The following is an 11,412-nucleotide window of genomic DNA, read 5'->3' on the forward strand; positions in this document are numbered from 1 at the left end:
AGGTTGCGCGGTTGTTTGAAGGCAAGTAGTGGGGGTGTGGGGATGACCTTGGCAAGATGTTCATCGTCATCAATGACGTGTTGAAAGCTGTGAAGAAGATGACGTAGTTTCTCCGCTCCGGGGAACATCTACAGACGTTGAAAGATGCCCTCGTGGAAACGGGATATGGCACTCGACTCATCGATCGACAGTTCCAACGCGCCACAGCGAAAAACCGGACCGACCTCCTCAGAAGACAAACATGGGACACAACCGACAGAATACCCTTCGTCGTCCAGTACTTCCCCAGAGCGGAGAAACTACGTCATCTTCTTCACAGCTTTCAACACGTCATTGATGACGATGAACATCTTGCCAAGGTCATCCCCACACCCCCACTACTTGCCTTCAAACAACCGCGCAACCTCAAACGAACCATTGTTTGCAGCAAACTACCCAGTCTTCAGAACAGTGACCACAATACCACACAACCCTGTCATGGCAATCTCTGCAAGACGTGCCAGATCATCGACATGGATACCACTATTACACGTGAGAACACCACCCACCAGGTACGCGGTACATACTTGTGCGACTCGGCCAACGTTGTCTACCTCATACGCTGCAGGAAAGGATGTCCCGAAGCGTGGTACATTGGCGAGACCATGCAGACGCTGCGACAACGAATGAAAGGACATCGCGCAACAATCTCCAAGCAGGAATGTTCCCTTCCAGTCGGGGAACACTTCAGCAGTCAAGGGCATTCAGCCTCTGATCTCCGGGTAAGCGTGCTCCAAGGCGGCCTTCAGGACCCGCGACAACGCAGAATTGCCGAGCAGAAACTTATAGCCAAGTTCCGCACACATGAGTGCGGCCTCAACCGGGACCTGGGATTCATGTTGCATTACATTCATCCCCCACCATCTGGCCTGCGAAATCCTACCAACTGTCCTGGCTTGGTACAATTCACACCTCTTTAACCTGGGGTTACCCCATCTCTGGATCTGTAAAGATTTAATCACCTGCTAATGCTCGCATTCCTAGCATTGGTTGGCATCTTTGAATTTGTCTATATATGTGTTTCTGGAACAGACCTCTTCATTCACCTGAGGAAGGAGCAGCGCTCCGAAAGCTAGTGACATCGAAACAAACCTGTTGGACTTTAACCTGGTGTTGTAAGACTTCGTACTGTGCTCACCCCAGTCCAACGCCGGCATCTCCACATCACAGATAATTAAAGATAACTGTCTGGCTGGAGTGTCTCCCACAGGGAGAGTCAATGTTAGTTTTCACTTGGAACTATAGCTAAGTGATTGTTTGTGGTTCTGTGCAGCAAGCAAAATGGTCGGAAAGTAGAAAGGGATTCAAAAATCCTAGTCAGCACTGAGAGCAAAATACATAAATTCTGTCCAACAGATTCTGTGTTGGATAGAGCAGTTGATAGCTGGGGGAAGCTAAAGGGAAACTGAAGGCTAGTAAAAATTGAAGGTCGACTTCAAAACAATTTTAGATATAAAAAAAAGGGCATGAGTTAAAATGTAGTATAATTCAGAATTAAATACCAAACTCTGCATGCAGTCATGTTTATTGTGGAAAAGGTAGCTAAATCTATCTCAAGAAAAATATCATCTGGTTCCTCTTCTGTAAAGCATAAAAATGTCTTTATATTTGGGGATTCATGAAGTGTTTACAATTCGTTGAAGAAGAATTGTGCCTGCTTATTTGCAGAGTAAGGAAATTAATTAATTTTGAAATATGGTACATGTTGAATTGCAGTTGATGAATTATTTCTGGAGTGGCAGTAACTTCATTACATTTTCTTATAGACAGTTTTTTCTGTTCCAAATAGAAATGGTTCCTCATACTTTCGAAATCAGGTTTTAAATTATTTTGACCTAAGGTTAAATAGATGCTGTGTAATAATATAGAATCTTAGAAATTGGTTAATTATTTTAAAAGATTTGGATTGAATTTCACTTAACACTCCGGAAAGTAATTTTTATTTTTAAAAATATGTATTTTAATTGGCAAAACTGGTTAGCATCAAATCTATTACGAGCTCTACCAATTAATGGTACTGGTCCTTTTTGAAATCTAGAATAGCACAGTGTCTATATTAATTAGCTTTTTAAAAATGATGTGGAATAACGTTGACTTTTCTGATTCCAATTGTTCATATTATGAATTGTGGTTGCTGCTGTCAAACTGAACCTATTTTTAATAAGGACACGGTAGCATAGTGGTTAGCACAATTGCTTCAAAGCTCCAGGGTCCCAGGTTCGATTCCCAGCTTGGGTTGCTGTCTGTGCGGAGTCTGCACGTTCTCCCCGTGTGTACGTGGGTTTCCTCCGGGTGCTCCGGTTTCCTCCCACAGTCCAAAGATGTGCAGGTTAGGTGGATTGGCCATGATAAATTGCCCTTAGTGTCCAAAATTGCCCTTAGTGCTGGGTGGAGTTACTGGTTGTGGAGGTGTGGGCTTCGGTAGGGTGCTCTTTCCAAAAGCTGGTGCAGACTCGATGGGCCGAATGGTCTCCTTCTGCACTGTAACTTCTATGATTCTATGAGAGCCCACACAGAGTAAAATAAAGAACTTTGATTTCTTTACAATTACGGTATATACACTTCCCAGTAGATCCCACCAGGTCTCTTACTGGGCGGTGCCTTACTGACCGATCTTTTGTAGAAAGCTAAATGGAGTTCCTCAGTCTCTCAGCATGGGAGCTCATATTCCATGGGAACCACGGGAAAGATAATCATTCCCACTCCGTATGTCTCGTGTGTGAGATTACACTATTCCTTCCATCTCCCTTTTTCTTTCTTTTTTCTTTACCTCTCTTGGACCCTGCTCCCCCGAATCCTCCCCTTCCTGACTGCTCATTCATTCCCGCTAATATTTACCACAACCCTTCACTGCTCCTTCACTTCCTACCTTCCTGCTGTTATCCCAAGCTTAACATGGTAAGAAATCTTACAACACCAAGTTAAAGTCCAATAGGTTTCTTTGGAATCACTAGCTTTCGGAGCGCAGCTCCTTCATCAGGTGAGTGTGCCCATCCCAGTCCAACGCCGGCATCAGGGTAGCATAGTGGTTAACACAGTTGCTTCACAGCTCCAGGGTCCCTGGTTTGATTCCCGGCTGGGTCACTGTCTGTGCGGAGTCTGCACGTTCTCCCTGTGTCTGCGTGGGTTTCCTTCAGGTACTCCGGTTTCCTCCTACAGTCTAAAGATGTGCGGGTTAGGTGGATTGGCCATGCTAAATTGCCCTTAGTGTCCAAAACATGTTAAGTGGGGGTTACTGGGTTACGGGGGTAGGGTAGATACACCGGCTTTAGTCTGGTGCTCTTTGTAAGGGCCGTGCAGACTCGATGGGCCGAATGGCTTCCTTCTGCACTGTAAATTCTATGATTCTATGATTCCACATCAAGCTTAACATGGATAGGCCCACTGATTCCTCCAGTGCCTGTCTCCATTTCGACCATCGAGGCATTCGCCAATATTTTGTTACAAGTAGCATCCTCAAATCTTCCATCTTACTCACTTGCTGAAATTCCGATCCAAACTACCCACTAAGGACTAATCTTCCTTCACATCCTATTTGCTTCTCACATGACTAACCCATGCTTCAACAATCCCTTTTCTCATCTCCTTCCAGATTGTCTTTCCACTTGGGGACAAAACTCATGCCGTTTGTCACATGGGGCAAAATTCTCCCGAAACGGCGCGATGTCCGCCGACTGGCGCCCAAAACGGCGCCAATCAGACGGGCATCGCGCCGCCCCAAAGGTGCGGAATGCTCCGCATCTTTGGGGGCCGACCCCCAACATTGAGGGGCTAGGCCGACGCCGGAGGGATTTCCGCCCCGCCAGCTGGCGGAAACGGCCTTTGTTGCCCCGCCAGCTGCCGTGGAAATGACATCTCGGGGCGGCGCATGCGCGGGAGCGTCAGCGGCCGCTGACAGTTTCCCACGCATGCGCAGTGGAGGGAGTCTCTTCCGCCTCCGCCATGGTGGAGACCGTGGCGGAGGCGGAAGGGAAAGAGTGCCCCCACGGCACAGGCCCGCCCGCGGATCGGTGGGCCCCGATCGCGGGCCAGGCCACCGTGGGGGCACCCCCCGGGGCCAGATCGCCCCGCGCCCCCCCCAGGACCCCGGAGCCCGCCCACGACGCCTTGTCCCACCGTTCGAAAGGTGGTTTAATCCACGCCGGCGGGACAGGCAGTTTATCGGCGGGACTTCGGCCCATCCGGGCCGGAGAATCGCGGGGGGTGGCCCGCCAACCGGCGCGCCGCGATTCCTGCCCCCGCTGAATATCCGGTGCCGGAGACTTCGGCAACCGGCGGGGGCGGGATTCACGGCAGCCCCCGGCGATTCTCCGACCCGGCGGGGGGTCGGAGAATGACGCCCATTATTATGGATGATTGTGTGGAAGTCATGGTCTTACATAACCTCGGCTCATGAGTGACAATACTTTACTACCACCCAGGCCTCGTGTCCAGTTTCTCAACATTGTTTTCCTCCCTTACCCATAGCTTGGAGCGATTTCTCATTCTCAGTGAATCTGACCTCCATCTCTACTCACCTTAACCTCTCTCCTTTGGCTCATTACCTCCCTATCATCCCTTAACTGCTCATATAAGCTCTCAGAGCCATATTCATGGACATTCCTCAACTTAATATCTCATATCCTTGGCTCCACAGAGATCGGGTGCCAATTTTTAAAGGGTTCTCCGATGCATGCAAAAAATAAATTCCCACTCCTACATGTACGGAGGGTCTCCCCACAAGCATTGACGAGACACCCACCCCCGACACGCAAGCATCGGGGCATCCCCATCCCAACCAACACACAAGTATCGGGGTACCCCCATCATCACGCTAGCATTGAGGCACACTATCAGGCATTAGGACACCCCCCCATCACAAACATTGCCCCCCCCATCACATGCATCACCCCCTCACAGACATTGGGGCAGGCTCCCTTCCACCTTACATCAGGGGAAACCCCCCACCCAATGGTGTTCCACGGAGGTCCCATCCCTGTCAGTGATAACCTGGCAGTGCCACCCTGGCATTGCAAACCTGGCAGTGCCAGGTTTAGGGCAGTGCCAGGGCATTGCCCAGCCTTGTCCCTCACCACTCAGGGGCTATATTAGTTGTGTGGCATCGGGGTGGTCATTACGACTGGTTTTCATTTTTGAAAACCAGTTGTGATTTGTGCTGGCGTGATGACACACTGGCTGGGTGGGATGAAACGTTGAAGGTATAATTCGTGGTATTAAGTCCCAAAATTATATTTCAAATGTATTATAAAATCTGTGAATCAGGCCCACTCCCCTTCCTGGGCATGAACCTGATCGCGTCATCAGAGGTAGGGGGAAGATCAGGTTCAAAAATATCGGCGGCGCAGATTAAGTTTTTGGCCTCTCACGTGATGTGGTGGCGATTACAAGATTTGTGCCTGTGGCTTGCATGGCCGTTAAATTGCAGCCAATCTCATAGGCTGGGATTATTCGCTCTCGTCTGCGATGGGACTCATTGTGAGCAAGAATGTAAAATATGGCGTTCCAGCCTAAACTCCATTAACTTTCAATGACACAGGACACAGACAGCCACGAACGAGGATGGAGGATTTATGCCTCAGCGGCTACCCTCAAGCATCTTCAGAATTTGAAAAGTTTCAATGAGATTGCCTCTCATTCTTCTAAATGCCAGATAATTTAAGTCCAATTTACTCAGCCTCTCAATATAGGACAACGCTCTCACCCCAGGGACCAATCTAGTGAACCTTCACTGTGCCACCTCCAATGCAAGTATATCCTTTCTCAAATATGGAGAGCAAAACTGCACACCGTATTCCAGATGTGGACTCACCAAAGCCCTGTACAACTATAGCAATATTTCTTTGTTTTTCCACTCCAAACCCCTTGCAAAAAAGGACAACATGTCATTTACCTTCCTAATTGCTTGCTGCATCTGCATACTCGCTTTCTGCATACCTTGTGCAAGCATGTCCAAGCTTCTGTTTGCTCCAGTCCTGAACTTGCATCTCTCTTGCATTTTACTCCTACCCACCCGCTATGCCCTCGCTGAATTCAGCTTGGTTGTGAGAACCCCCTTTTGCGCTCTTGACCCTGTAGTGATCTGTACATCTGTGCATACATCTGCACATACACTAGGGACTGCCACAGCCACAGCATCACTAGAGGGAGCATCAGAGACGGGTATAAAGAGTCGAGCCCAAAGCAGGATCCGCCTCTTTTAGAAGCACAGAGCTAGTGAGCAGCAGCACACAGGGATAGCTGAGCATAGGCAGTTTACCTTAGTTTCACTGGTGATACCTCTTGACTGTTTTACATCTAGTTGAGCTCTGGAAGCAGAACGAACCCTTTGAATAAAGTGTTTGTGTTAACTGTAAGTCTACAGTCGTTATTCAGAATTAGAGAATAACATATAGTACCAGGAGTGGTTTCAGCAAGCCAGCTAGACACCAGCAAGAGAAGAGAACTTAAACCACACATTCGACCAAGAAAGGCCTCGCAGCATTCGGACCCTTCAGATACTAATCAGCACGATGGACCCAATCCAACCTCCACGCCTGCATTCCAATTGGAAACATTTTATACAACTGCTCAAAATATATCTAGAAGCTAAGGATCTAACCTCAGCGTCTGATGTCAGGAAGATAGCCTTGCTCTTATCCCTGGCAGGTCCACAGGCATTAGAAATATATAATTCCTTTACCTACCTGGAAGGGGAGGACAAGGGCAAGCTGGAAATAATCATCAAAAAGTTTGAAACCCACTGTCAATCTGAAGTCAATGAGATATTTGAAAGATTCAAGTTCACCAGGCGTTTACAAAAACCGAGAGAATCTTTCAGCAATTTTGTAACTGATTTAAAATTACTAGCTCAATCCTGCAACTTTGAAACCTCTGTGACTCCCTCATCAGAGACCAGATAGTCAATGGTATATCTGATGAGGGACTTAAAAAATCCTTATTAAAACGAAAAGACCTAACCCTAGAAACAGCCATGCAAAGATGCTCTACTTATGAAAAAAGTAAAGAAGAATATGAGGAGTTTACTTGCCGGGACCAAGGCCTTCACCACGAGGTCGAGTCCGTCAAAATGGTGGCCTAGGCTTCCAGAAGACGCTCCTTGAATGGCAATCCCGCGCGCGCGAAGCTGGATGCAGGCCACACGCATGCGCAGTTCTCCTGAAGATTTGACACGGAAGAAAGGCCTACTGCGCATGCGCGAGCATGGAGGGACAGCATCATGACGTGTCCCCACTGCGGACACGCCCACTTAAAAGGGCAATGTCCAGCAGATGATTGATGCAGGTAGGGCAGTGGATGTTGTCTATATGGACTTCAGTAAGGCCTTTGACAAGGTCCCTCATGGTAGACTAGTACAAAAGGTGAAGTCACACGGGATCAGGGGTGAGCTGGCAAGGTGGATACAGAACTGGCTAGGTCATAGAAGGCAGAGAGTAGCAATGGAAGGATGCTTTTCTAATTGGAGGGCTGTGACCAGTGGTGTTCCACAGGGATCAGTGCTGGGACCTTTGCTCTTTGTAGTATATATAAATGATTTGGAGGAAAATGTAACTGGTCTGATTAGTAAGTTTGCAGACGACACAAAGGTTAGTGGAATTGCGGATAGCGATGAGGACTGTCAGAGGATACAGAAGGATTTAGATTGTTTGGAGACTTGGGCGGAGAGATGGCAGATGGAGTTTAATCCGGACAAATGTGAGGTAATGCATTTTGGAAGGTCTAATGCAGGTAGGGAATATACAGTGAATGGTAGAACCCTCAAGAGTAATGAAAGTCAGAGAGATCTAGGTGTACAGGTCCACAGGTCACTGAAAGGGGCAACACAGGTGGAGAAGGTAGTCAAGAAGGCATACGGCATGCTTGCCTTCATTGGCCGGGGCATTGAGTATAAGAACTGACAAGTCATGTTTCAGCTGTATAGAACCTTAGTTAGGCCACACTTGGAGTATAGTGTTCAATTCTGGTCGCCACACTACCAGAAGGATGTGGAGGCTTTAGAGAGGGTGCAGAAGAGATTTACCAGAATGTTGCCTGGTATGGAGGGCATTAGCTATGAGGAGCGGTTGAATAAACGCGGTTTGTTCTCACTGGAACGACGGAGGTTGAGGGGCGACCTGATAAAGATCTACAAAATTATGAGGGGCATAGGCAGAGTGGATAGTCAGAGGCTTTTCCCCAGGGTAGAGGGGTCAATTACTAGGGGGCATAGGTTTAAGGTGAGAGGGGCAAGGTTTAGAGTAGATGTACGAGGCAAGTTTTTTACACAGAGGGTAGTGGGTGCCTGGAACTCGCTACCGGAGGAGGTGGTGGAAGCAGGGACGATAGTGACATTTAAGGGGCATCTTGACAAATACATGAATAGGATGGGAATAGAGGGATACGGACCCAGGAAGTGTAGAAGATTGTAGTTTAGTCGGGCAGCATGGTCGGCACGGGCTTGGAGGGCCGAAGGGCTTGTTCTTGTGCTGTACATTTCTTTGTTCTTTGTTTGTTTGTTCTGGAAAACAGTGTTTAAAGTGTGGCAAATACAACCACTTTGCCTCACAGTGCAGAGCTGTACTGCAAACGAAGACATCTAGACAGAAACACATGAACTTCAACGTAAAAAGCACAGACTCAACGGACCACAAAAAAAACCCAATGATGAGTATTCCTCGGATGAGGACAACCTAGCTTGCGACAACTCGTTTGTCGTGGACACGATCAAGACAATTGAGGAACATGACGCAACAATCGCCACGCCTCACCCGGTCAACAGCATTGATTCCAGCAGTGAGTGGACTGTGAAAGTCAATGACTTTCCATTAGTCTTCAAGCTTGAAACTGGTGCCTCAGCTAACCTCCTCACTAGTAAGGATCTCCAACGCTCGGACATCAACCTAGCGCTGTAGTCCTCCCGAGCAACCCCATTGAGCTCAGGACTGTCGCCAGCGCATATGCTCTTTGGCAGGGACATCCAGACAACCCTCCCGGCGATTCAATTCCGAGACCTCGATAACGCTCTGGTCCTCGACAAAATGCGGGTACGACTGTCCAAACAAAAACAATACTACGATCAACATGTGATCCCACTCAAGCCACTGAACATGGGCGACATCGTCAGGATCAAGGACCCAGAAGGCGGATGGTCTGAGCCAGCCACGGTGATCAGGCAGGAGGCACCGTGGTCCTACATTGTCAAGTCGTCGGCGGGAATACTCTTTCGCCGTAACCGCCGGGATCTGTTAATGCTTCCGCCTACAACGCCGGTGTTTCCCACACTGGACTTGACCAAGTCCATTGGTCCACAGGACGTTCCTCGCCACACAATGCCAGACAGTACTCTTGATGACATCAAACCGTCATCCCCACCACCACCGTTAAGACGCTCTAGCAGAAGCCGTAAGGCACCCGAACGGCTAGATTTGTAACGACATTTCAACACACGCACATGACAAATATGAACATGTCTCACGATGGACCCATAACACTGTTAATTGTTTCTGTATTACTTTATCATATTCGCAGTGTGCAGCTTTGCTTATTCTCACCACTTGTTATGTACAATTTTCTTGAGGCCAGTCTAGAAAACATATCAAGTCAAAAGGGGGCGATGTAGTGATCTGTACATCTGTACATACATCTGCACATACACCAGGGACTGCAGCACAGAGGTGACAGCCACAGCATCACTAGAGGGAGCATCAGAGACAGGTATAAAGGGTCGAGCCCAAGGCAGGATCCGCCTCTTTTAGAAGCACAGAGCTAGTGAGCAGCAGCACACAGGGATAGCTGAGCATAGGCAGTTTACCTTAGTTTCACTGGTGATATCTCTTGACTGTTTTACATCTAGTTGAGCTCTGGAAGCAGAACGAGCCCTTTGAATGAAGTGTTTGTGTTAACTGTAAGTCTACAGTCGTTATTCAGAATTAGAGAATAACATAAACCCCACTCCCACAAAATGGATAACGACCCAACTCTTCTTCCTGGACCGCATACCAACTGAATTTCTAAATGTCTCTGTCTCCCCAGGTACTCATTTTCAAATCTGCTGTCATTAGACCCAAATCCCCCTCAATAAAACAACCACCCTTGACTCCTTCATAGGAAATCTGCTAATGCCAGAAAGTATTGGTGATGAGCGTGTGATGTTTGACAGTGAAACTATCATCTAACGCTTCATTTTTATATCGACATCTAAGACTCTCAAGTTCAATACAATCAGATAACGAATCAAAATCATTATCTCGGAAGCAAACCAGATGTCACAAGAATATCCAAAAGATGAAGAGGGAGAAAGTTGCAAGAGGATTTCTTGAAACAATGACCATGCATCATTGATTGGTCAATGCCTGTTAAAGCATTGCTGTTCTTTTTTCTTTCATCAGATGGAATTCCATAGAGCACATTAAAATATTTTTTGTATTCAGAACCTGGAAATGTTTCTAATCATTAATATTGGTATTCCCTGATGGCCGTGAAGAGGTAGAATTCCGTACGGACTACAAAATGGATGCCGCCTAATACAAAATGGACTCTGTCAATGTTCTTGACCCTATGTTATTATCAGTGTCTGCTGCTGAAGTAAAGCTTTGTGCAAAACAAGTGATCCACAAGCTGCATCCAGAGAGACAATTAGCCATTGGCAACCTTGCCCAATGTCGGTATTCATAGCTACTTCTAACTGACAAATTAAGGAATGAGGAAGGACTTGTTCAATGTGGCTGTATGTAACCGTTATCTATGTAATGAGACACAAACTGCCAATTAGAGGCTATAGGAACTAACCTGTAGCCATTTATGGCATTGAAGATGCATGTTATGAATTTGTGATGCGAACAGAATTGATTGAGTATATGTAAATACGAATGCAAACTAATTCTGCTTTCCTTCTGTATATTAACCTAGTGCGACCTCAGCTCAGGCGAGAAAGGGTGCTGCAGACCATGGGGGTCAAAGGCCTTTCTCACAGAATTCTGAAAATTAATAAATCGCTTCTTTACTCACTCAAAGGTCTATTCGTGAATATTTTCACCTACAGCAAAATTGTGGTATGTTTAATAAAAGCAAAATACTGTGGTTGCTGGAAATCTGAAAGCGACAGCAGAAAATACTGGAACACGCAGGACAGAGCTGTGGAAGAAATTATTCTGGCGAAAGGCAACTGACATGGTGAAAGGCGACTGGCATAATAAATTGTCATAGCTTTTTGAAGGGTCTTCAGAAGTGAGCATAAACGCGGTGGGTGTTGCCAGTGGTGGGGGTGGTGGTGTGGGGGGGGGGGGGGGGCTGCTGCTTGATGCGCAATCAATTACACTCAAGACAAAGTGATTCCATAACTAAGTCTTTAATCTGCTAGAACTCTTCCCCAGCAGCTTCGATACAGAAAGTGAAGGC

At 47.2% G+C, this 11,412-nt stretch overlaps 1 long non-coding RNA gene across 1 annotated transcript in view; it reads left to right on the plus strand.

Annotated features, from left to right (window-relative positions):
• Positions 1 to 10,701, plus strand: part of LOC140395485 (uncharacterized) — an 85,336-nt gene extending 74,635 nt beyond the window's left edge. Inside the window, exon 4 of the long non-coding RNA XR_011936199.1 lies at positions 10,048 to 10,701. This is a non-coding gene — a long non-coding RNA (uncharacterized lncRNA). The remainder of the gene's footprint in view (positions 1 to 10,047) is intronic.
• Positions 10,702 to 11,412: the final 711 nt, after the last annotated feature.

Source organism: Scyliorhinus torazame, chromosome 18, assembly GCF_047496885.1.
Source record: "Scyliorhinus torazame isolate Kashiwa2021f chromosome 18, sScyTor2.1, whole genome shotgun sequence".
Lineage (NCBI taxonomy): Eukaryota > Metazoa > Chordata > Chondrichthyes > Carcharhiniformes > Scyliorhinidae > Scyliorhinus > Scyliorhinus torazame.